At 41.0% G+C, this 26,738-nt stretch overlaps 1 pseudogene; it reads right to left on the reverse strand.

Moving 5' to 3' along the window:
* Nucleotides 1-2,572: 2,572 nt before the first annotated feature.
* Nucleotides 2,573-3,630, reverse strand: LOC138085880 (small ribosomal subunit protein uS2-like; annotated as a pseudogene).
* Between the last annotated feature and the right edge of the window lie 23,108 nt (nt 3,631-26,738).

Genomic DNA, 26,738 nt, shown 5'->3' on the forward strand with positions numbered 1-26,738 from the left:
TGACCTGCCTCCTGCAAAACCTGTATGCAGGTCAAGAAGCAACAGTTAGAACCAGATGTGGAAAAATAGACTGGTTCCAAATTGGAAAAGGAGTGATCCAGGCTCTATCTTGTCACCCTGCTTATATAACTTATATGCAGAGTACATCATGCAAAATGCTGGGCTGGATGAAGAACAAGCTGGAATCAAGACTGCCAGGAGAAATATTAACCTCAGACATGTAGATGATACCACCCTTATGCCAGAAAGCAAAGAGGAATTAAAGAGCCTCTTGATGAAGGTGAAAGAGGAAAGTGATAAAAGCTGGCTTAAAACTCAACATTCAAAAAACCAAGATCATGGCATCTGGCCCCATCATTTCATAGCAAAAAGATGGGGAAACAATGGGAACAGTGACAGACTTTATTTTCTTGGGCTCCAAAATCACTGCAGATGGTGACTGCAGCCATGAAATTAAAAGACACTTGCTCTTTGGAAGAAAAGCAATAACAAACCTAGACAGCATATTAAAAAGCAGAGACTACTTTGCCAACAAAGGTCTGTCTAGTCAAAGCTATGGTTTTTCCAGTAGTCATGTATGGATGTGAGAGCTGGACAGTAAAAAAGGCTGAGCAACAAAGAACTGATGCCTTTGAACTGTGGTGCTGGAAAAGACTTTTAAGAGTCCCTTGGACAGCAGGAAATCAAACCAGTCAATCCTGAAAGAAATGAACCCTGAATATTCATTGGAAGGACTGATGCTGAAGCTGAAGCTCCAGTAATATGGCCACCTGATCAAAAGAGCTAACTAACTGGAAAAGACCCTGATGCTGAGAAAGACTGAAGGTAGGAGGAGAAGTGGGTGACAGAGGATGAGGCAGTTAAATGGCATCACCAACTCAATGAACATGAGCAAACTCCTAGAGATGGTGGAGGACCGGGAAGCTTGGCGTGCTGCAGTCCATAGGGTCACAAAGAGTCAGACAAGGGACTAAACTCAGTGACTGAACAACAAAAAGCAACTTTAATCATCAAGAACTATCCTTGGTAGTCCAGATGGAAACTTTCTACCTTTTCTGAGTTCCAGGAGCACCTTAGAGATATTGGCATATTAATGATATGTTTTTGTACATGTCTGGCTTTCTCTGTAGTCCAGTGTGGTGTGATTCCTGTAGTGGCAGTTAGTCAAGTGTGGCTGCCGAACACTTGAAATATGCTTAGTCTGAATTGATGTGCTGTATGTGTAAAACGCATGCCAGATTTTCATGACACAGTATGAATAAAAAATGTAAAAAAAAAAAAAAAAGACACCTCATTGACATAACAAAAGACACCTTTATTGCTCTCTTGGGAAATTTCAACGGTGTAAGGGGCTGTATCAGAAACCAAGAAGAAAGACCATATATGTATTTCCTATTATCAGTCACAATGTCCAGCTTTCCTGGTGGTTCGATGGTAAAGAATCTGCCTGCCAATGTAAGTTACTTGGGTTTGATCCCTGGTCCCAGAATATCCCTGTTCTGGTGGAGCAACTAAGCCCATGCACCACAACTACTGAGCCCAAGTGCTGCAACTACTGACGCCTGAGTGCCTAGGACCGTGCTCCACAACAACAAAAGCCACTGCAATGAGAAGCCCGGGCACTGCACGGAAAGGTACGCTTGCCACAATTAGAGAAAAGCCCTTGTAGCAACAAAGATCCAGTGCAACCAAAAATAGAATAAATAAATGAAAATGATTTTTAAAACATCACGTCACACTGGATGAGAGACATGTTTGCGGAACTCTCTCAGAATGGGACACAGAATATGGAGATATATGTGCATCAAATGAATGCTCACTAATGTTCAACACTGCAGTTGTGAATTTTAGTACTGAAATTGAAAAGAAGGTCAATTATGTGGCTTTTTACTTCAAAAAAACATATCTGCTTACTGTATGCCAGGCATAGATGTACCCATAAGATATCAAATAGCCCTTTCTCCAACTATACCAATATTTGGTGGTAAATGAACCTAAAATCTTAAAGCCCTTGACTCTTCTGAATCCTCTGGCCAACGTAAGACTTTTAAACTACTTGCCAGAGGAAAGCAGTATCCCCTTTCCTGGAAACCATACAACACATTTACGAGGCAGGTGCTTTACAAAATGACACTTGTTCTTAACATCTCTCCTTTTTTTTTTTTTTAAAGAAACTGTTTATTTTCTGTCAGCCTATTTCCATTTTAAGAGTATGTGGGGGCTTCCCCGGTGGCTCAACAGTAAAGAATCCACCTGCCCAATGCAGGAGACGCGGGTTCCATCCCTGGTCTGGGAAGATCCCACATGCTGTGGAGCAACTAAGCCCATGAGCCACAACTATGGAGCTTGTGCTCTAGAGCCCTGGAACCACAACTCCAGAAGCCCGAATGCCCTGGAGCCTGTGTTCCACAAGGGAAGCCACTGCAATGAGAAGCCCAAGCATCGCAACTAGAGACTAGTGCCTGCTCCCTGCAGCTAAAGAAAAAGCCCACACAGCAACAAAGATCAAGCACAGCCAAAATTAATAAATGAAGAAATAAAATTACTTTTTAAAAGTTTGTGGAAGAACAACTTAAGACCACTCAGTGGTTGCTCCTACCCATTCAGCGGCTTGACAGGTGCGAGCTACAGACCAGTGTGCAGTGGCAGGCTGAGCACTCCAGTCTTCAGTGGGGAACCGCTGCGCTGAGTTCCTGCATGCCTTTGGACCAGTTCAGCCCTCAGTTTGAGTAGCAGTGAACTCAGTGAGCAAATGAACTGGTGAATGAACCGAGCAGTCCATTCACTCTGAAATTCCTCCTTGGTCACAGCCTTCTCAGGTGCCACCTATTATTCCTTTTCAAACTCTTCAGGACCTCTGTAGAAGCAGAGATCAGGCATGACTTCCCATGGGTGTTCCCAGGAGATGATGCCACACATGCACAGAACTTCCCAGGTCTGCAACCACCACCACATCAGGCCCACTGAGCGAGCTCCCTTGTTGTTGTTGTTGTTCATTCAGTCATGCCCAACTCTTTGCATCCCCATGGATGACAACACACCAGGCTTCCCTGTCCCTCCGTATCTTCCAGAGTTTACTCAAACTCATGTCCATTGAGTCGATGATGCCATCCAACCATTTCATCCTCTGCCGCCCCATTCTCCTATTGCAGGATGGCAATGTCCGCATAACACAGAGGAGAGTCTGTTACACAGAGCAATGGTAGGCAGGTCAATGTAGGAGGCATCTGTGAGAGGCTGGTGGTCAGCCCTGGGATCAGTAACTAACTGAAGTCTTGGCTCCCGGAAGGCTGCCTGGATCTGGTTAGTGAAAGTTCCAGGACTGAAGTGGCCTGTAATAGGAATAGCTCCAGTGGCAGCAACAAACCAGCACAGCTCTTTGGCTAGTATTCCTGGAGGATGTGACACTGACATCAGCTGGGTTTCAAAGGCAACAATGGCACAAGCTGCCAACAGAAGCTTCTCCCAAGTTCTCTTCAGATTTATGATGTAGACGCCATAACTTTTCCTTCTGTAGGTGTACTGTTCCATTTGGAAGTCAAGGTTGATGCCACCTACGTGGGTTCCCACTGCAAGGAATTTGAGGACATCACCCTCCTCCATTTGCAGGACATCAAGGACAGCAGACATTGTGAAAGTTTCCGTTTACATTACAGTGGGAATCCAAAACACCATATGGATCCCTGTCTTAGTAGTGTGAAAAAATCAACATCTCTCCTTCTAATCCACATTCCTTAGGCTATGACCTATGGAAAAGTACACTTTCCATTCTAGAGGAGATCACTTTCTCAGCAGCAATTGCAAGACCTGACCAAATGTACAAGAGGATCCAGGGAAACATGAGAGAATGGATTTTGAGAGTATTGGACTAGGGCACATAATACAAAGCTGGATATGACAGAATTAAATGACATGGAGAACTTGTCCATGACTTGGGATTTAAGCTTCTGGCAAGGATACTTGAACCAGATCCTAATACTTTGGCCAGAAAGATCAATGGTTCTTTGAAGATTAGACAGAATGAATAGCTAATAAATGTAGTAGAGATATGAAATATCCTCAGACATAGTACGGAAGAGAATATAAGAAGGCTCAAAGAGGTGAGGATGTTAGAATAGATTGACTGTATAAAACCTGAGAACCCCATAATTATGTTCTTTAAGATGGCCCAGAAGTGAGGCTTCTAACGAGAAAAATACTGACATCTTTGTGAAGCTCAGTGGGTAGCTATCCCTTATAGACAAGGGTTTGTGGTACTGATGCTGGCAAAGAACTGAGCTCTCTGGCATGAGTAAGAATAATGAGATTTCAGAATAACAGAGGCCAAATAGCTCCACATAACTATTAGTGGCAAAGCAGATTTAACTACTGTGGTATCAGCAAGACCACCATGGCAATCAAGGTGTTTTTACACATGGGGATTGTGGCTATGCCTAATAAATCAATGTGTTCCTGGGAGCAAGAAAGACAAGAAAATAAATGTAGCTTGTCTTGTTTTGTAAATATATTTGAGAGTTGGTGTACAGCTACTGCACCTTTGAAGGTGGCACTAGTGGCAAAGAACATGCCTGCCAATGCAGGAGACTTAAGAGACAAGAGTTGGATCCCTGGTTCGGGAAGATCCCCTGGAGGAGAGCACGGCAACCCACTCCAGTATTCTTGCCTGGAGAATCTCATGGACAGAGGAGCCCGATGGGCTACAGTCCATGGAATCACAAAGAGTCGGACATGATTGAGTCAACTTAGCAGGCAACATGCACAGCTATTACAATGGAACACTGTAGTTCCTCACTCTGTGTTTAGATATATCAGGTCACGTACCAGAGCCTGTTAGAAGGAGAAGATAACACTCCTTAAAGAAGGGCAATGCCACTGCAACTAAAGACTCTAAGTGTTCCTTCTGTTGTTGTTTGGTTGCTAAGTCGTGTCTGACTCTTTGGCAACCCAGTGACCACCAGGATCCTCTGTCCATAGGATTTCTCAGGCAAGAGTACTGGAATGGGTTGCCATTTCCTTCTCCAGAGCATCTTCCTGACCCAGAGACTGAAGCTGGGTCTCCTGCCTTGGCAGGCTGATTCTTTACCAATGAGCTACCAGGGAAGCTCAAGTGTTCCTTCTATCCTTTCCTCCAGAGATCTGCAGCTATTTGCCTAGGTAACTGCACTTGGAAAAGTGGATTATTCAGAATTCTCAAAGGAGGTCAAATATAGTTCCGGAGCAGCCTCTGAAAGAGGTGACCTAAAACACTACAATGGTCCTTCAGCTATAATGAAGGCTTATAGAGATCAAGAGATGAATGAAATGTAGGCCCAAATCCACCTCAAAGTGGAGCCAAAGCATCCACAGACCATGTGATTATTTCCCAGGTCCCTGAGTGTATAATTGGGATAGATATACTTATCAGCTGGAAGAACCCTGTGCAGAAAAGAGCTAATGCAGCAAATCCTTAGAAAGCCCTGCTTGCAAGGCTGGCCTTTGGCTGTTATCTGGGAACTTGGATTTGGGGAGCATTTCCACTGTCCCTTACCACTGGCTTTCTTGGAATTATGAATTCACAGATCCGAATCACCTAGATCTGACTCTAAGTGAAAATCTGATACTCTCTTCTAAGGGCCATTTCAGTTAGAGCATGAGCTGTGCCAAATTGAAAGCAGCCATAGGCTCAATAAAGGGGACACAGAGACTTCCCTGGTGGTCCAGTGGCTAAGACTCTGAGCTCCCAATGCAGGGAGTCCTGGTTCGATCCCTGGTCAGGGAACTAGATCCCACATGTCACAACTAAGAGTTCACATGCTGCAACTAAAGACCCACCAAGCCACAACAAAGATTGAAGATTCCCCGTGCTACAACTAAGACCCGGCACAGTCAAATAAATAAATTTTTCAATAAATAAAGGGAAGATAGATTCTGTAACTGTGCAGGTTTAGGAAACCACTTTGTGGAGCCCTAAACAGTGAAAACATGGATGCTGGCTGGACTATCTGGGCCACTTACAGATGCCCACAGAAAAGGGCTTATTTTCTGATAGGGCTATTTGCAATTGAGGTGCTGATTGCCTCTACATTTCTGATAGATACATACAGAGACTGGTTGCATTTCTAACTTGTGAGTACTGTGGAAAGCTGGGGGAAGGCACATTACAGTGACTATGACCCCTCCACTCACTCCAGACAGATCAGACTCTGGACCCTAATGCAATATGTTGCACTGCTATTGACTTGCTGTATTCAGATTTCTGGTTTGGTTGCAATCTGCATCAATGAACTAACACTGTGACTCTATTTCCCTTACCTTTTTCCTAGTAGACACATCTTATTAAGGCAATTTGACTGTTAAATGCAACTACCCCTAGAAATAGATTGATCTCTATAAATCATGTTGAAAACCTTTGAAAATTCAGAATATCATCATGACCAACTCCTTAACATGATATGACTTTGTGGTTAAATTACATCAAAAAATCTTTTCTGTGAAACTGCTTTTGTCTCTTGCACACAGCCTTTCCAAACAAGAGCTCTGGGTTGGAGTAGGGATAACTAAAAAATAAAGTTATTTATAGTTGCTAAATGGGATGCATTTGATTTTTTGACAATGAAGAAAACACATTCTGGAGAGGCACAGAGAGTGGGGAGGACATTAATGGTTTTTGTTTTTCAGAACTGTTCCTGGAAGCTTCCCTCTCTTCTTGAAGGAAAACTCCCCATGCTGCCTACCAAGCTGCTGTGAACACATATAATTCCGCTGGACTGCTGAGCCCTAAATCACACCTGACACTGCTGACTATGAAGCAGCAGAGAATGGCTCCAGCACCTGCACTTTCGATGCAGAACACTTCCAGATGCTGTCCACACACATGAGGTGGATAAATTGATATAGTGTACAAGCAAATCTGTTTGGAAATGACTGCCTTGGGAAGCCCCTTTGAAATAAAAAACTGAAGTGAATGGACTGAACTGAGAATCCCAGAGCAAGAGGTACCATGGTTGGAGGCTATCTTGGATGCTGTCAACCGGTACTGCCTAGCTGATATATGTTCTGCTTGGGGTGCCCTAACAATGAAAACGCTGTCTCCAGAGGTACTACATGTACCCTCTGGAGTTGTAATTTTGACATGTGTACCCTGACACTGCCTCAGCCCTAAAAGGCATTGTGTCAGCTTCAACTTACTAGCCAGAGTTGTGCTGTGCCTGACTTGAAGCCTTGGGCTAAGTGAAAAGATCATAACAAAAACTTAAGCAGGAAGATCCCTGGCTTTCTTAGGAAGGCCTTTATGGTTAGTGGGATTTGTTTAACTGGCCAGAGCTAGGACTCATAAAGAGCATGTGTATGTGTGTTAGTCACTCAGTTGTGTCCCACTCTTTGCGACCCCATGAACTGTAACCCACCAGGCTCCTTTGCCCAAGGAATTCTCCAGGCAAGAATGCTAGAGTGGGTTGCCATTCCATTCTCCAAGGGATCTTCCTGATCCAGGGGTCGAACCTGGGTCTCCTGCATTGCAGGCAGATTCCTTACTGACTGACCCACCAGGGAAGCCCATGAAAGGCATCAGTTCACTTCAGTTCAGTTCAGTCACTCAGTCGTGTCTGACTCTACGACTCCATGAATCACAGCACACCAGGCCTCCCTGTCCATCACCAACTTCCGGAGTTCACCTAAACTTCTGTGCATCGAGTCAGTGATGCCATCCAGCCATCTCATCTTCTGTCGTCCCCTTCTCCTCCTGCCCCCAGTCCCTCCCAGCATCAGGGTCTTTTCCAATGAAGCAACTCTTCACATGAGGTGGCCAAACTATTGGAGTTTCCGCCTCAGCATCAGTCCTTCCAATGAACACCCAGGACTGATCTCCTTTAGGATGGACTGGTTGGATCTCCTTGCAGTTCAAGGGACTCTCAAGAGTCTTCTCCAACACCACAGTTCAAAAGCATCAATTCTTCAGTGCTCAGCTTTCTTCATAGTCCAACTCTCACATCCATATAAGACCACTGGAAAAATTATAGCCTTGACTAGATGGATCTTTGTTGACAAAGTAATGTCTCTGCTTTTTAATAGGCTAGACAGCTAAAAGCATATTATTTAATATGCTTTTTAATATGTTGGTTATAACTTTCCTTCCAAGGAGTAAGTGTCTTTTAATTTCATGGCTGCAATCACCATCTGCAGTGATTTTGGAGGCCCCCAAAATAAAGTCAGCCACTGTTTCCACTGTTTCCCCATCTATTTGTCATGAAGTGATGGGACCGGATGCCATGATCTTAGTTTTCTGAATGTTGAGCTTTAAGCCAACTTTTTCACTATCCTCTTTCACTTTCCTCAAGAGGCTCTTTAGTTCTTCTTCCCTTTCTGCCATAAGGGTGGTGTCATCTGCATATCTGAGGTTATTGATATTTCTCCCAGCAATCTTGATTCCAGCTTGTGCTTCCTCCAGCCCAGAGTTTCTCATGATGTATTCTGCATATAAGTTAAATAAACCGGGTGACAATATACAGCCTTGACGTACTCCTTTTCCTATTTGGAACCAGTCTGTTGTTCCATGTCCAGTTCTAACTGTTGCTTACTGACCTGCATACAGATTTCTCAAGAGGCAGGTCAGGTGGTCTGGTATTCACATCTCTTTCAGACTTTTCCACAGTTTATTGTGATCCACACAGTCAAAGGCTCTGGCATAGCCAATAAAGCAGAAATAGATGTTTTTCTGGAGCTCTCTCGGTTTTTCAATGATCCAGCAGATGTTGGCAATTTGATCTCTGGTTCCTCTGCCTTTTCTAAAACCACCTGGGACATCAGGAAGTTCACAGTTCACGTATTGCTGAAGCCTGGCTTGGAGAACTTTGAGCATTACTTTATTAGCATGTGAGATGAGTGCAATTGTGAGGTAGTTTGAGCATTCTTTATCATTGCCTTTCTTTGGCATTGGAATGAAGACTGACCTTTTCCAGTCCTGTGGCCACTGCCGAGTTTTCCAAATTTGCTAGTATATTGAATGTAGCACTTTCATAGCATCATCTTTCAGGACTTGAAATAGCTCAAATAGAATTCCATCACCTCCACTAGCTTTGTTCGTAGTGATGCTTTCTAAGGCCCACTTGACTTCACATTCCAGGATGTCTGGTTCTAGGTGAGTGATTACAACATCGTGATTATCTGGGTAGTGAAGATCTTTTTTGTACAATTCTTCTGTGTATTCTTGCCACCTCTTAGCATCTTCTGCTTCTGTTAGTTCCATACCATGTCTGTCGTTTATCGAGCCCATCTTTGCATGAAATGTTCCCTTGGTATCTCTAATTTTCTTGAAGAGATCTCTAGTCTTTCCCATTCTGTTGTTTTCCTGTATTTCTTTGCACTGATCACTGAGGAAGGCTTTCTTATCTCTTCTTGCTATTCTTTGGAAGTCTGCATTCAAATGGGAATATCTTTCCTTTTCTCCTTGGCTTTTCACTTCTCTTCTTTTCACAGCTATTTGTAAGGCCTCCTCAGACAGCAGACAGCCATTTTGCTTTTTTGCATTTCTTTTCCATGGGGATGATCTTGATCCCTGTCTCCTGTATAATGTCACGAACCTCCATCCATAGTTCATCAGGCACCCTGTCTATCAGATCTAGTCTCTTAAATCTGTTTCTCACTTTCACTATATAATCATAAGGGATTTGATTTAGGTCATACATGAATGGTCTAGTGGTTTTCCCTACTTTCTTCAATGTAAGTCTGAATTTGGCAATAAGGAGTTCATGATCTGAGCCACAGTCAGCTCCCGGTCTTGTTTTTGCTGACTGTATAGAGCTTCTCCATCTTTGGCTGCAAAGAATATAATCAATCTGATTTTGGTGTTGACTATCTGGTGATGTCCATGTGTAGAGTCTTCTCTTGTGTTGTTGGAAGAGGGTGTTTGCCATGAAGGGCATAACTGAGGCCAATATTGCATGTGGTGAGAGAATCAATCCTAGGCAGGTTGATAAAAACAGTCTAGGGTCCTCGAGGAGAAGAAAAGGGGTCTCGGGCTCTCGAGAAAGAGAAAGGGGTCCAAGGCTCTCAAGGAGGAGTAAAGAACGAGGCAAAAAGGACAAACTTTTTTTCTACATTGCTTTGTCTTAGTCAATATAACAATGTATCTTGCTCAAGGACATGTTTCTCCTTAACAAGAAGTGAAGTGAAGTGAAAGTCTCTTAGTCATGTCCAACTCTTTGCAACCACTTGGACTATACAGTCCATGGAATTCTCTAGGCCAGAATACTAGAGTGTGTAGCCTTTCCCTTTTCCAGGGGATCTTCCCAACCCAAGGATCAATCCTGGGTCTCCCACATTGCAGGCAGATTCTTTACCAACTGAGCTATCAGGGAAGCCCCCCTTAACAAGAAACTTCTGACTAATCTTTTATCTAAAGATGTATGTTATGGGAGTGGGTCTGTTAAGATCTTTCTATTGTTAGTTCTAATCCTGTGGGAGTGGGTCTGGTAAGACTCTTTACTGTAATAAGGTATATAACTCCCTTGCTAAAACTAATGAGGGGGGCACTCACCACCCCCCTTCTGATGTCTGTGTCAGAAGCTTTCTCTGTCCCTTTTTCACATTAATAAAACTCTGCTACACAAAAGCTCTTGAGTGATCAAGCCTGGTCCCTGGTCCCAAAGCTAAATCTTTGGAGATCATAAATCCGACATCGTTCACCGTAAGCTATCAGTGGGGAGATCACGAATCTGACATAGTCACCATAAGCTATCAGTGGGTCTCATCCTGTTACATGGAGTCCCACTGATAATAATCTTGTCATAAAGACACCTTGGCCAAGGGCCAAGGGGCTGGACTGTGCAGGAAAGAGTTACCATAGCAGGCCTGAGACTGCTATCCTTAGAAAGGCCTGTTGGCAAGGCTGGCCCTTTGGTGACATCTGGGACTTGAATTTTGGGAGTGTCCCCAACATTTAATAACTGATAAAAGTGGTTTACTGTGCTTAACTGTATACACAATGTAGTTTATGCTAGGCTCATGTGTGTCCAGCACCCAATAAAACCCCTGGATTTCAGGTAAGCTTCCCTGGTAGACAACACTTCATACATGTTGTTTCAGTTTGATCTACAAGAATTAAGCACTTTCTGTGTGAATCCAAGGGAAAAGAACTCTTAGAAACTTCTACATACTTTCCTGCAGATTTTGTCTGATGCACCTTTTCCCTTTGCTGGTTTTTCTTTGTATTTTTTTTTATTATATAATTTTACATACTCAGCCATGAGTATGACTATATGCTGAGTCTGATGTGTCTTTCTAGCAAATCACGGAACCTGGGGATGGTCTTAGAAACTTGCAGCGTCCAAAGTGCTCACCATTACACCATGGAATCTCTTGGTCTTAGAAACTTTCAATGTCAAACCCTTTCATTTGTTCCCTGACTGGCAGGGTAAGAAACGCTAGAGTGGAAAACCTGAAATTTCCCTTTCCCTAAGCAAGACAGTAAATCTTACGTAGCTCTGCACCATAATTTCAGAGATTAGCACTACATTCTCAAACTCACAGTTCGCAGAGGTGATAGAATCCACCATATCCACAGTTACTTCACTTGTTCACCCCCTGCAAAAACTGGATGGATCATAGTGATTTGATGACAATAGACTGCAATTTATTTAACCAACTGGCAGGTCCAATTATAGCTGCCATACCAGTGGTTATCTTTACTGGAGTAGATCAGTATAGTCTTCAGCACTTGGGAGGTGGCTATTTTTCTGCTGAATGCATTCATCTTAAACTCCGTCACTGAATAAAATCAAAGGTAGGTCATCTTCTCCCAACAGGGGAACAGAATACATTCACTGCTTTGCCCCAGAGCTATGTTAACCCTTTCTTTTGTAACATACTCCACAAAAGCCTCAACATAGAACATTCTGCGGAGCATAATGTTAGACTGCCATATTGATGACATCGTGCTACCTGGGTCTAATGGGCAGTAAATGAAAAGGACCCTAGATGGCCTAGCAGGACACATGCATGTCAAAGAGTAAAGGATTAGCCCCATGAAGATTTAGGGGCCTGCCCCATCAATAAGGATTCTAGGGGTCTGGGGCATGCCAGGAAAATCCCCCTGAGGTAAAATACAAATTATCTCTTGAGTCTCTTGTCACTGAAAAAGAGGCACTGTCTTTAGGGACCTCTTTGGATTTTAGAGGCAGCATATACGATTTTGGAACTCAAAATACTACCAAGTTTGAGCAGGGTGGGAGTAAGAAAAAGACACATATCAGGTTGAAACTATAGTACTAGCCAATCTGATGTGATACAGTCAATCTGATGTTGCATATGCCAATGCCAATAGTGCATACGGATGCCAATAGTGAAATGCCAATAGTGCATAAGGATGCTGTACAGAGCTTCCAGCAACCCACAGCAGGAGGATTATAGTATAAATCTTATAGTGTAGATCCATGCCTTCTATTCATATAATAGATGGCTTCTGTGTGTTTATAAATAGATGGCGTCATGCTCCTGAGCCCTAGTAGAGACTGAGTGGCTGCCTATGTGACACCAAATGATCATCATGCCATGAGAGCTGCTCATTATGGGCTAGATACCATCAGAGCTACTACAGTGTAAGATCAGAGAGGCATAGGAGCTGAGCTTTGGCAAATGAATCTTCTGGTTGGCTCAGCACCTAGAAGGAATGCAATTATATTAGAGATAAGAAAACTGACTTACTGGACATATATAAAGTATGGAGTTCAGCAAGTACAGAATGCATATTATTTTCTTCATAATTTACAAAAATTGACTATGTTGTATATAAAAAATTCTCAATAAATAGCTAAAGAAAAATTTATATGAGCATATTATCTGATCACAAGGAAATTAAGCTAGAAATCAATACCAGAAAGATGTTTAGAATATCCCATGTGTTTGAAAATTTTAAAATTCAGTTTGAAATAACCTGTGGGTCAAAGTAAACATTACACTAGAATTAGAAGCTATTTTGAACTGAATTATTTTGATATATCATAAAAAAACATGATGATGCAATTAAGGAGTATTTAGAGAAAAGCCAAGAGTCTTGAATAAACATATTAGAAAAAAGAAAAAGGTAACAATTAATGAATTAAATATCTTTCTCGAGAATGAGAAAAACAGAAGAAAATAAATCCCAAAGAAGACAAGAAAATAATTAAGAAGAAACTAATAAGATAGTAAGCAAATATCTAAGAGAGAGAATCAAAATACCTAAAAGTTGATTCTTTGAAATAGTAATAAAATAGTCAAGTCTCTGGCAATACACAAGAAAACTAGAGGGAAGGCACCAACAGCCAATATCAGGAATTTAAACAAGAATAGCAACTCAAATTTTGTAGACATAGACAACAAAAAGGTAATAAAGAAATATTATGCACAAAGCTATGCCAACAAGCTAAAATTTTAGTTGGAATAAACAAATTCCTAGAAATAATAGATTAACCAAACTATTCAACAAGATTAGAAAAAACAGAAGAGTAAGATATTTCTTTAGGTTTAAATTCAGGACCAGTTGGCTGTACTACCAAAAACTAAAGGAAGAAATAATTCCAATCTTATACAAACATTACCATAGAAAAGAAAAAAAGAAAAAGGGAGACCATTCCCTTAAAAGGTTTAGCATGATCCTGAGACCAGGAAAGGAAAATTAAAAGCCAATATCACTCATTGACATAAAGTAAAAGAGAAAAACATCCCATGAAAAAATTTTACAGACACAGAAAAAGGATTTGATAAAACTCTGCTTATAATGGGGGGAGGGAGAGAATCTCAAACTAGAAATAGAAGACTTCCTTAATCTTTAAATTATATGAAAACATTTACAACAAACCACATTAATTGTGAAATGTTAACAGTTTTCTTCTAAGATCAGAAACAACACACAAATGTCCACTATTACATCTATTTGATACTGTACACAGGTTTGGTGAGCATACGGCAAAGAAATGCAAGTTACAAAGAATGCAGAGGAAGAAGAAAAGTTGTTATCATTTGCAGATGATATTAAGGAATACAAAGAAAATCCAAAAGTACCTACAGATAAAATATTATCATTAAAAGGAGTTTATTAAGATTGCTGAATTTGAAAAGTCAATAACATCGATTTGTTTTATAAAATATCAAAGAGAAATTGACATTTAAATAAAAATAGAATTCATAACCAAAAGGAAAAAATCGAGTAGTTAGGAATAAGCCTAACAAAGTATAAGACTTCTATGGAATAATCATATGACTTTGTGAAGAGACACTAAGATGACTTATATAAATGGGGAAATATTGGGTTAGCCATATATTCTCGTTTTCCCAGAAGATGCTGCAGAAAAAAATCTGAATAAATTTTTTGGCCAACCCAATATATAGTGTTCCTAAATTGGAAGACTCAGTGTTTTAAATTGAGGCTTAATTCAGACTGAAATTGAAGAAAGTAGGGGAAACCACTAGACCATTCATTTGGGTATGATCTAAATCAAATCCCTTACGATTATACAGTGGAAGTGAAAAATAGATTTAAGGGACTAGATCTGATAGACAGAGTGCCTGATGAAGTATGGACGGAGGTTCATGACGTTGTTCAGGAGACAGGGATCAAGACCATCCCCAAGAAAAAGAAATGCAAAAAAGCAAAATGGCTGTCTGCTGTCTGAGGAGGCCTTACAAATAGCTATGAAAAGAATAGAAGCGAAAAGCAAAGGAGAAAAGGAAAGATGTTCCCATTTGAATGCAGAGTTCCAAAGAATAGCAAGGAGAGATAAGAAAGCCTTCCTCAGTGATCAGTGAAAAGAAATAGAGGAAAACAACAGAATAGGAAAGATTAGAGATCTCTTCAAGAAAATCAGAGATACCAAGGGAACATTTCATGAAAAGATGGGCTCGAAAAAGGGCAGAAATGGTATGGACCTAACAGAAGCACAAGATATTAAGAAGAGGTGGCAAGAATGCACAGAAGAACTGTACAAAAAAGATCTTCATGACCCAGATAATCACAATGGTGTAACCACTCACCTAGACCCAGATATCCTGGAATGTGAAGTCAAGTGGGCCTTAGATAGCATCACTACGAACAGAGCTAGTGGAGGTGATGGAATTCTATTTGAGCTGTTTCAAATCCTGAAAGATGATGCTGTGAAAGTGCTGCATTCAATATGCCAGCAAATTTGGAAAACTCAGCAGTGGCCACAGGACTGGAAAAGGTCAGTTTTCATTCCAATCCCAAAGAAAGGCAATGCCAAAGAATGCTCAAACTACCTCACAATTGCACTCATCTCACATGCTAGTAAAGTAATGCTCAAAATTCTCCAAGCCAGGCTTCAGCAATGAACCGTGAACTTCCTGATGTTCAAGATGGTTTTAGAAAAGGCAGAGGAACCAGAGATCAAATTGCCAACATCTGTGGATCATGGAAAAAGCAAGAGAGTTCCAGAAAAACATCTATTTCTGTGTTATTGGCTATGCCAAAGACTTTGACTGTGTGGATCACAATAAACTATGGAAAATTCTGAAGGAGATGTGAATACCAGACCACCTGACCTGCCTCTTGAGAAATCTGTATGCAGGTCAGTAAGCAACAGTTAGAACTGGACATGGAACAACAGACTGGTTCCAAATAGGAAAAGGAGTATGTCAAGGCTGTATATTGTCACCCTGCTTATTTAACTTCTATGCAGAATACATCATGAAAAACTCTGGGCTGGAGGAAGCACAAGCTGGAATCAAGATTGCTGGGAGAAATATCAATAACCTCAGATATGCAGATGACACCACCCTTATGGCAGAAAGTGAAGAAGAACTAAAGAGCCTCTTGAGGAAAGTGAAAGAGGAGAGTGAAAAAGTTGATTAAAGCTCAACATTCATAGTATCCGGTCCCATCACTTCATGACAAATAGATGGGGAAACAGTGGAAACAGTGGCTGACTTTATTTTGGGGGGCTCCAAAATCACTGCAGATGGTGATTGCAGCCATGAAATTAAAAGACGCTTACTCCTTGGAAGAAAAGTTATGACCGACCTAGATAGCATATTGAAAAGCAGAGGCATTATTTTGTCAACAAAGGTCCGTCTAGTCAAGGCTACAGTTTTTCTAGTAGTCATGTATGGATGTAAGAGTTGGACTATAAAGAAAGCTGAGCACCGAAGAATTGATGCTTTTCAACTGTGGTGTTGGAGAAGACTCTTGAGAGTCCCTTGGGCTGTAAGGAGATCCAACCAGTCCATCCTAAAGGAGATCAGTCCTGGGTGTTCATTGGAAGCACTGATGTTGAAGCTGAAACTCCAACACTTTGGTCACCTGATGCGAACGACTGACTCATTGGAAAAGACCCTGATGCTGGGCAAAGAGTCGGACATGACTGAGTGACTCAACTGAACTGAACTGAACTGAATATTTTAAAGTTATCAATTCTTTTCTCTCCCAGGACATTCAGTTCACTTCAGTTCAGTCGCTCAGTCGTGTCTGACTCTTTGCGACCCCATGAATCGCAGCATGCTAGTCCTCCCTGTCCATCACCAACTCCTGGCGTTCACTCAGACTCCCGTCCATTGAGTCAGTGATGCCATCCAGCCATCTCATCCTTTGTCCTCCCCTTCTCCTCCTGCCCCCAATCCCTCCCAGCATCAGGGTCTTTTCCAGTGAGTCAACTCTTCGCATGAGGTGGCCAAAGTACTGGAGTTTCAGCTTCAGCAGCATTCCCTCCAAAGAAATCCCAAGGCTGATCTCCTTCAGAATGGACTGGTTGGATCACCTTGCAGTCCAAGGGACTCTCAACAGTCTTCTCCAACACCACTGTTCAAAATCATCAATTCTTTGGCGCTCAGCTTTCTTCACAGTCCAGCTCTCACATCCATACATGACTACTGGAAAAACCATAGCCTTGACTAGATGGACCTTTGTTGGCAAAGTAATGCCTCTGCTTTTCAATATTCTATCTAGGTTGGTCATAACTTTTCTTCCAAGGAGTAAGTGTCTTTTAATTTCATGGCTGCGATCACCATCTGCAGTGATTTTGGAGCCCCCAAAAATAAAGTTTGACACTGTTTCCACTGTTTCCCCATCTATTTCCCATGAAGTGATGGACCAGATGCCATGATCTTCGTTTTCTGAATGTTGAGCTTTAAGCCAACTTTTTCATGCTCCTCTTTTACTTTCATCAAGAGGCTCTTTAGTTCCTCTTCACTTTCTGCCATAAGGGTGGTGTCACCTGCATATCTGAGGTTATGGATATTTCTCCTGGCAATCTTGATTCCAGCTTGTGCTTCCTCCAGCCCAGCTTTTCTCATGATGTACTCTGCACAGAAGTTAAATAAGCAGGGTGAAAATATACAGCCTTGATGTACTCCTTTTCCTAATTGGTACCAGTCTGTTGTTCCATGTCCAGTTCTAACTGTTGCTTCCTGACCTGCATATAGGTCTCTCAAGAGGGAGGTCAGGTGGTCTGGTATTCCCATCTCTTTCAGAATTTTCCACAGTTTATTGTAACCCACACAGTCAAAGGCTTTGGCATAGTCAGTAAAGCAGAAATAGATGTTTTTCTGGAACTCTCTTGCTTTTTTGATGATCCACAGATGTTGGCACTTTGATCTCTGATTCCTCTGCCTTTTCTAAAACCAGCTTGAACATAAACATTACATTACTTTAAAATTCATATGAAAGAATAAAATAAGAGCTAGGAAACTTCTTAAGAAAAACAGTAGGATAAAAAATTTGACCTCCTTATTCTTGACTTGTTATATAGCTGTCTTAATCAAGATAGTCTGCTATTGGTGCACAGGTAGAAATTTTGACAAGTGTAATAGATTAGGGAGCTCAAAAACAGACATATATAAATATATATATGGAATGTTTGACTATTACAGAGATGGCAATCCAGAATGTCTTAGTCTACTCAGTAGCTAAATACCATAGACTGGTGGCTTAAACAATAGGTATCTATTTCTCATCATTCTGGAGGCTGGTAAGTCAAAGATCAAAGTACCATCACTTGGTTTCTTCTTGATGATGGCCTTCTTCCTGGCTTGCAGGCTACAGCCTTCTCTCTTTATGTACATATGGTAGAAAGAAACAGCTCTGGTGTTTCTTCCTCTTCTTATAAAGGCACTAATCCTCTGCTTCCCTAATGGTATTGTGGATAAGAATCTGCCTGCCAGTGCAAGGGACAGGGGTTCCATCCCCAGTCAAGGAAGATTCCATGTGCTTGAGATCAGCTAAGCCCATGTGCCACAACTACTGAGCCTCCACTCTAGAGCCCTGGAGCCACAACTATTGAGCCCACTGCAACTACTGAAGCCCACAAGCCTAGAGCTTGTGCTCTACAATATGAGAAGCCACTACAATGAGAAGCCAGAACACCAAAACAAAGAACAGCTGCCACTCACAGCAGTTAGAGAAAGCAGCAATGAAGACCCATCGAAACCATAAATAAATAAACAAATAAACAAAGCATGAGGTAGCTCAAAATTACTTGTAAAGACATCCACAGTTATAAAAAGGCGGGGGGCACTAATCACATCATGGACTCCACCCTCATGATTTTCAGTTCAGTTCAGTGGCTCAGTCGTGTCTGACTCTTAGCGACCCCATGAATCGCATCCACACCAGGCCTCCCTGTCCATCACCAACTCCCGGAGTTCACTCAGAATCATGTCCATCGAGTCAGTGATGCCACCCAACCATCTCATCCTCTGTCATCCCCTTCTCCTGCCCCCAATCCCTCCCAGCATCAGAGTCTTTTCCAATGAGTCAACTCTTCGCATGAGGTGGCCAAAGTATTGGAGTTTCAGCTTCAGCAGCAATTCCCTCCAAAGAAATCCCAGGGCTGATCTCCTTCAGAATGGACTGGTTGGATCTCCTTGCAGTTCAAGGGACTCTCAACAGTCTTCTCCAACACCACTGTTCAAAAGTATCAATTCTTTGGCACTCAGCTTTCTTCACAGTCCAACTCTCACATCCATACATGACCACTGGAAAAACCATAGCCTTGACTAGACAGACCTTTGTTGGCAAAGCAATGTCTCTGCTTTTCAATATGCTGTCTAGGTTGGTCATAACTTTTCTTCCAAGGAGTAAGTGTCTTTTAATTTCATGGCCGCAGTCACCATCTGCAGTGATTTTTGGAGCCCAAAAAAATAAAGTCTGACACTGTTTCCACTGTCCCCATCTATTTCCCATGAAGTGATGGGACCAGATGCTATGATCTTAGTTTTCTGAATGTTGAGCTTTAAGCCAACTTTACATAAATCTAATTACTGCCCAAAGACCTCATCTCCTAACACCATCGCAGTGGGGTTAGGGCTCAATATATGAACTCGGCAGGTGGAGCACAAACATTCAGTCTATAATACAGATCTATGGGAAAGATGAAATGTTCAATTAAAAGTGATTATCCATACAAAGATTAAATTGAATCTTAATTTAAAAATCAACTTCAAATGGATCTAAGACTCAAATGTCAAAACAAAGACAAAACTCAAAACAACTTTCAAGCTCTTAGTGGAAAATATATGTATTTTAGACCTTGGAGTAGAAATAATTTCTTTAAAAAGGCACTGATGATAGAATAAAACATTTGTTGTTCAATTGCTAAGTCATGTCCAACTTTGTGAACCATGGACTGTAGCATGCTAGGCTCCTCTATTCCCCACTATCTCCTGGAGTTTACTCAAATTCATGTCCATTTAGTCAGTGATGCTATCTAACCATCTCTATTTGTAATAAAATCAAGAAATTTTATTCATCAATATTCATTTTTAAAGGCGTGAAAAGGTACAAACGAGGAGACGATAATCACCATATACACACTGACAATTAATATCAAGAATATATCAATATAAAGAAATTATACAAACTTACATAAATAAAAATAACAAAAAATGGTAAAAGACATGAGCAGACATTTCACAGAAAAAACACATAACCATTAGACACATGAAGAGAGATGTTCTTTCACTGTAATCAGAAAAACACAGCTCAAAACCAAGATGAGGTAGATTTATTTTTTTCTTTTACTCACAGTTGTTTGACAAAAATTTAAAAGTGTAACAATGCCAAGTGTTGGAAAGCATGTGGATACAACAGATTCAGGCCTATATAGTGCAAGTGCATGTAAAAACCAGTACAACTACTTTGAGTTGAGTATTATCTATTAAATGTAACAATTCAGTTCAGTTCAGTCGCTCAGTTGTGTCCGACTCTTTGTGACTCCATGAATTGCAGCATGCCAGGGCTCCCCATCCATCACCAACTCCCAGAGTTCACCCAAACTCATGTGCATCGAGTCAGTGAGGCCATCTAACCATCTCATCCTCTGTCATCCCCTTCTCCTCCTGCCCCCACTTCCTCCCAGCATCAGAGTCTTTTCCAGTGAGTCAACTCTTATCATGATGTGGCCAAAGTACTGGAGTTTCAGCTTCAGCATCAGTCCTTCCAATGAACACCCAGGACTGATCTCCTTCAGAATGGACTGGTTGGATCTCCTTGCAGTTCAAGGGACTCTCAACAGTCTTCTCCAACACCACTGTTCAAAAGCATCAGTTCTTCGGCGCTCAGCTTTCTTCACAGTCCAACTCTCACATCCATACAGGACCACTGGAAAAACCATAGCCTTGACTAGACGGACCTTTGTTGGCAAAGTAATGCCTCTGCTTTTCAATATGCTATCTAGGTCGGCCATAACTTTCCTTCCAAGGAGTAAGTGTCTTTTAATTTCATGGCTTCAATCACCATCTACAGTGATTTTGGCCCCCCAAAATAAAGTCATCCACTGTTTCCACTGTTTCCCCATCATTTGCCATGAAGTGATGGAACCAGATGCCATGATCTTCGTTTTCTGAATGTTGAGCTTTAAGCCAACTTTTTCACTTTCTTCTTTCACTTTCCTCAAGAGGCTCTTTTGTTCTTCTTCACTTTCTGCCATAAGGGTGGTGTCACCTGCATATCTGAGGTTATGGATATTTCTCCTGGCAATCTTGATTCCAGCTTGTGCTTCCTCCAGCCCAGCATTTCTCATGATGTACTCTGGATATAAGTTAAATAAGCAGGGTGAAAATATACAGCCTTGATGTACTCCTTTTCCTAATTGGTACCAGTCTGTTGTCCCATGTCCAGTTCTAACTGTTGCTTCCTGACCTGCATATAGGTCTCTCAAGAGGGAGGTCAGGTGGTCTGGTATTCCCATCTCTTTCAGAATTTTCCACAGTTTCTTGTGATCCACACAGTCAAAGACTTTGGCATGGTCAATAAAGCAATGTAACAATTACTCCTCGATAAATACTCGAGAGTCCCAGAATTTCTATTCCTAGTTATATAGCCCTCAGAATTCTTCTACATTTACATCAGGAAGTATATATATAAGGATATTTACATTTACATTACATTTTGCTCCTGGGCAACAGGAGTAAAAATCAGAATGCAATCTGTATGTCTATCAGCTGAATAAATAAATCATGGCATATTCACAAAATGAAATGTTTCACAGTAGTCTAAATAAAGGAATTACAGTAACACAAGATTATTGGATTTTAACAATATTAAGAGAAAAACAGTACCAAAGTATCACATACAGCATTTTAGCCTTATTATAAAACAACTTATTTGTTAAAAACCCTTATTTAAAACAACTAGAAAAATATATTTGTGGGAGTAACATAATACCAAAAATTAAATAATCAAAGGAATGAAGAATGATGCACCTAAAATTCAGGATGATAATCATCTTCATTTGGTGGGGACCAGGTAGGTCTTCTCTGTAGGAAGGGCTATTTGTGTGATTAGATATATAATACTACCAAGGTCCTGGCATTTAGTGGGGAGGTGCTGTGTTCATAAATTCTTATTATTATTTTGATAGATAACCACATATATAGATATACAGCTAAATGATATTGGACAGGTAAGTAAATAAACAATGCACTTCAGGTATGGACTACTGAGGACAGTTTATTATAACCCAATTCTGTGAATTTGAGGTCCAACAGGATAAAATTAGAAAAAAACAGCACGTGATAGAATCTAAAGTACATACAATCACCACTTAAGTTTTCTTGCCAAAAATGTTTAAGTTCAACCAAGCCTTTAGACCAACCTCCCAAGGAGACACAGTCTTGAAACCCAGGGGCCTTCCTGCCTAGGTCTTCGCAGTAACAGAACAGAATCAATCTGGGGGGAAAACGCTTGGAAATAGTGCAAGGCTATCATTGACACGGATCAGCTTTGACTCCAGTTGGCAAAAAGAAGTGGAAAGGTAAGCATAAAAACAGAATCAGAGAATAGAAAAATAGAGAGTAGTGTGTGCTAAAATCCTTGAGCCATTACAAAAGACAGTAATGGCATTGCGGCAGCCTCTGAACTTAAAACCGAATACAAACCTTGCTTCGCGGCCTCTCCGTGACCAAGTGGGCACCTGAGTCCGAGAAGACTCCCATGTCTGGGTGCTAAAGACACAGAGAAGGCTTTTTGTGGGCAACACCTCTAAGAACCTAAATCAAAGCCCAGAGTGCGGGTTGATGAGTCTGCCATAACTGAAAGGCAAAAAGAACTTTGTTCCAAATGCACAAAAAAAATTTGTAAATCAATGATCAAAGAACTTAAGTGGAAAGATGCTTCAATTAAAGTCTGCTGAGAGTCCAGGTTGCTGGGGAAGGCCCAGTGAAACTACTTTAGGCTGGAATAGAAACTCTGACCATATAGACAATTATCTGGCTTCCCTGTAACTGAAATAATACTCTTTCTGAGGGTAATTTTTCCCCCCATGGAATGTGCATAATTATTATCAGACATCAATATTCTACAAAACTACTTACCTACCTGTGAAATTTTTTGATCAAGGTTCAGACTAAAGCCAGTAATACCAGATTTTCTGAAGGGTTTTGCAAAAAGCCTTTATTACCTGTCGCCATAAACAGAAGCATTAGAATAGATGACCTCAATCAACCTTGAAGAGATAGGGACACAAAAGGGCCTAAGTCTGCTTTTAAACATTATTTACATCATTCACAAGGAGCATGTATTTTCAAGTGCTGGCATTAGGATGGAGCTGAAAACACAGTGGAACATGGAGCTCAAAAGGCAGATCACAGACATGAATGATAGTTTCACACCGAAATAAATTACTTTCTAAAAGGACTCTCAGAGAAGCTTTCTAGGCCATGACACATGAAGCTGGAGAGATCAGAGAGACCAGAGAGTCACAGACTTTGAAAATAGGGATTTCAGAGTTCAGAGGGTGCTTGAGTTGGAAATGCAAGCTCTGAACAGAGGGTACTTTCTGACTTGAGCAAAAAAAAAAACCTGTGACTGTTTTATGTAACAACTTCCTGATAATAATTATCTCTCCTTCTTAGAGATCTGGGCCAGAAGAAAAAGAACCTACGTTTCTTCCAAACTGAACAACTTGGGGACATTTTCTTGTTTAATTCAAGAAAATGCTCAGGTTCAGGAACTGAACTCCATGGCCAGATATGATCCTTCTGACACTTAACTGCTATAGCTTGGTATTTGATATCCCATGAAAGTTGGAACAGAGAATGAATTTCTAGCTAGAGTATCACTGTAGCATTGCAAGATGCAGACCATCTGGCCCTGACAGTAGACCAAAGGGTATAATAAATATACCAAAGGGATAAGATATTTCAAAGTTGAGGAATACCAGGTAATTCCCTGGCCCATGCCCAGTGGTTAGGACTCAGCACTTTCACTGCTGTGGCCCAGGTTCAATCCCTGGAAGGGAACTAAGATCCCGCAAGCCAGAAAACATGGCTAAAAAAAAAATTGAGGGATACCAGAGAAAACTCTAATTTGAAATGATATATATGCACCCCAGTATTCATAGCAACACTATTTACAATAGCCAAGACACAAAAACAATCTAAATGCCCATTAAAAAAATGAAATAATGCCTTTCACAGCAACATGGAGAGGTTTAGAGTTTATCATATTTAGTGAAGTCAGACAGAGAAAGACAAATATCACATGATATCATTTATTTGTGGAATCTAAAAAAAATGATACAAGTGAACTTATTTACAAAACAGATTCACATGGCTATCAAAAAGCAATGGCAGAGGGATAAATTAGAAGTTTTGGATTAACATATACACGCTACTATGTATAAAACTGGTAAACAACAAGGGCCTACTGCATAGCACAGAAAACTATACTTCAGTGCTTGAAATAACCCATAACAGAAAAGAATCTGAAAAACTACATATATGTACACACACATATATGTATAACTAAATCACTTTGCCATACACTTGAAACTAACACAACATTGTAAGTTAACTACTTCAATGAAAGAAATTTTAAAAATTGAGGGATAAATTTATATTTTGTGAAAGGACATTTAAAATAAGGCTTAGGCATCAGACATATGGATTTGACCAATTTAAATCTTAGACATAAACACCATCTCAGGACTTTCCTGGTGGCGCAGTGAATAAGAATCCACCTGCCAAGGCAGGGGCCACAGGTTTCAATCCCTGGTCTGGAAAGATTCCACATGCCAAGGAGCAGCTGCACCACAACTGCACCATATGCAGCACAACTACTGAAGCTCTAGAGCCCTCAAGCTGCAGCTACTGAAGCCCGAACACTGTCAGGCCAGTGTTCACAATAAGCCCCTGTGCCACAACTAGTGAGGCCCATGCGCCTGGGGCCTGTGCTCTGCAGCAAGAGAAGCCACTGCACTGCGAAGCCCGCACACCACAGCTAGAGAGTAGCCCCTGTTCTTCGAAACTAGAGAAAGCTGAGTACAGCAATGAAGACCCAGTGCAGCCAAAAATAAGTAAATAAATTAAGCAGTGTGAACCTGTAAAAAAAATACCATTTTACCTCAAATAATAGTAATGAATAAATAGTAATCTGTGAGGTAATAGACATTACTAATACTCAATATGTCAGGAAATTTGGAAAACTCAGCAGTGGCCACAAGACTGGAAATGGTCAATTTTCATTCCAATGCCAAAGAAAGGCAATGCCAAAGAATGCTCAAACTACTGCACAATTGCACTCACCTCACACGCTAGTAAAGTAATGCTCAAAATTGTCAAGCCAGGCTTCAGAAATACGTGAGCCGTGAAATTCCAGATGTTCAAGCTGGTTTTAGAAAAGGCAGAGGAAGCAGAGGTCAAATTGCCAACATCTGCTGGATCATGGAAAAAGCAAGAGAGTTCCAGAAAAACATCTATTTCTGTGTTACTGACTATGCCAAAGCCTTTGACCGTGTGAATCACAATAAACTGTGGAAAATTCTGAAGGAGATGGGAATGCCAGACCACCTGACCTGCCTCTTGAGAAATGTGTATGCAGGTCAGGAAGCAACGGTTAGAACTGAACATGGAACAACAGACTGGTTCCAAATAGGAAAAGGAGTACATCAAGGCTGTATATTGTCACCCTGCTTATTTAACTTCTATGCAGACTACATCAAGAGAAACGCTGGGCTGGAGGAAGCACAACCTGGAATCAAGATGGCCAGGAGAAATATCAATAACCTCAGATATGCAGATGACACCACTCTTATGGCAGAAAGTGAAGAAGAACAAAAGAGCCTCTTGAGGAAAGTGAAAGAGGAGAGTGAAAAAGTTGGCTTAAAGCTCAACATTCAGAAAACGAAGATCATGGCATCCGGTCCCATCACTTCATGACAAATAGATGGGGAAACAGTGGAAACAGTGGATGACTTTATTTTGGGGGGCTCCAAAATCACTGCAGATGTTGACTGCAGCCATGAAATTAAAAGATGCTTACTCCTTGGAAGAAAAGTTATGACCAACCTAGACAGCATATTGAAAAGCAGAGACATTACTTTGTCAACAAAGATCCGTCTAGTCAAGGCTATGGTTTTTCCAATGGTCATGTATGGATGTGAGAGTTGGACTATAAAGAAAGCTGAGCACTGAAGAATTGATACTTTTGAACAGTGGTGTTGGAGAAGACTGTTGAGAGTCCCTTGAACTGCAAGGAGATCCAACCAGTCCATCCTAAAGGAGATCAGTCCTGGGTGTTCATTGGAAGGAATGTTGCTGAAGCTGAAACTCCAATACTTTGGCCAGTGAAGAGCTGACTCATTGAAAAAGACCCTGATGCTGGGAAAGATTGAGGGCAGGAGGAGAAGGGGATGACAGAAGATGAGATGGTTGGATGGCATCACCGACTCAGTGGACATGGGTTTGGGTAGACTCTGGGAGTTGGTGATGGACAGGGAGGCCTGGCGTGCTGCGATTCAGGTTCATGGGGTCACAAAGAGTCAGACACGACTGAGTGACTGAACTGAACTGAATAGACATTAGTAATAGATATTACTAATAAACATGTATATCAAAGCATCACATCGTATACCTTAAACAAGCACAATGTTATCTATCATTTACATCTCAATAAAGCTGAGGTTCTGAGAAGAGAAAGAAATACCATGGAAGTAATTTAAATGACAGAAAGAAACCACAATATAAAAACAAAAACACAATTAAAGATTTTACACACATACGTATCACTCACTTTACACACACACACATATAATTTGCATGCTAATCTTTTGTTCTAAACTGTATTCTAGAAAATCACTCTTTTGACTGTAAAACATCTAGACCATCAGATCCTTAAGAACAGAAACCAGACCATTAATATCTGAATCCCCAGAGCTCAAACAGTATACTGTAAATAGTGTAAATTCAATAAATACTTCAATTTAGGTAAATAATTTAATGACCAAACACTCAAATTTCTTTAAGCACAATATTTCAAGTTACTATATTTTTCTCTGAGA

Source organism: Capricornis sumatraensis, chromosome 9 (genome assembly GCF_032405125.1).
Source record: "Capricornis sumatraensis isolate serow.1 chromosome 9, serow.2, whole genome shotgun sequence".
In the NCBI taxonomy this organism is placed as follows: domain Eukaryota; kingdom Metazoa; phylum Chordata; class Mammalia; order Artiodactyla; family Bovidae; genus Capricornis; species Capricornis sumatraensis.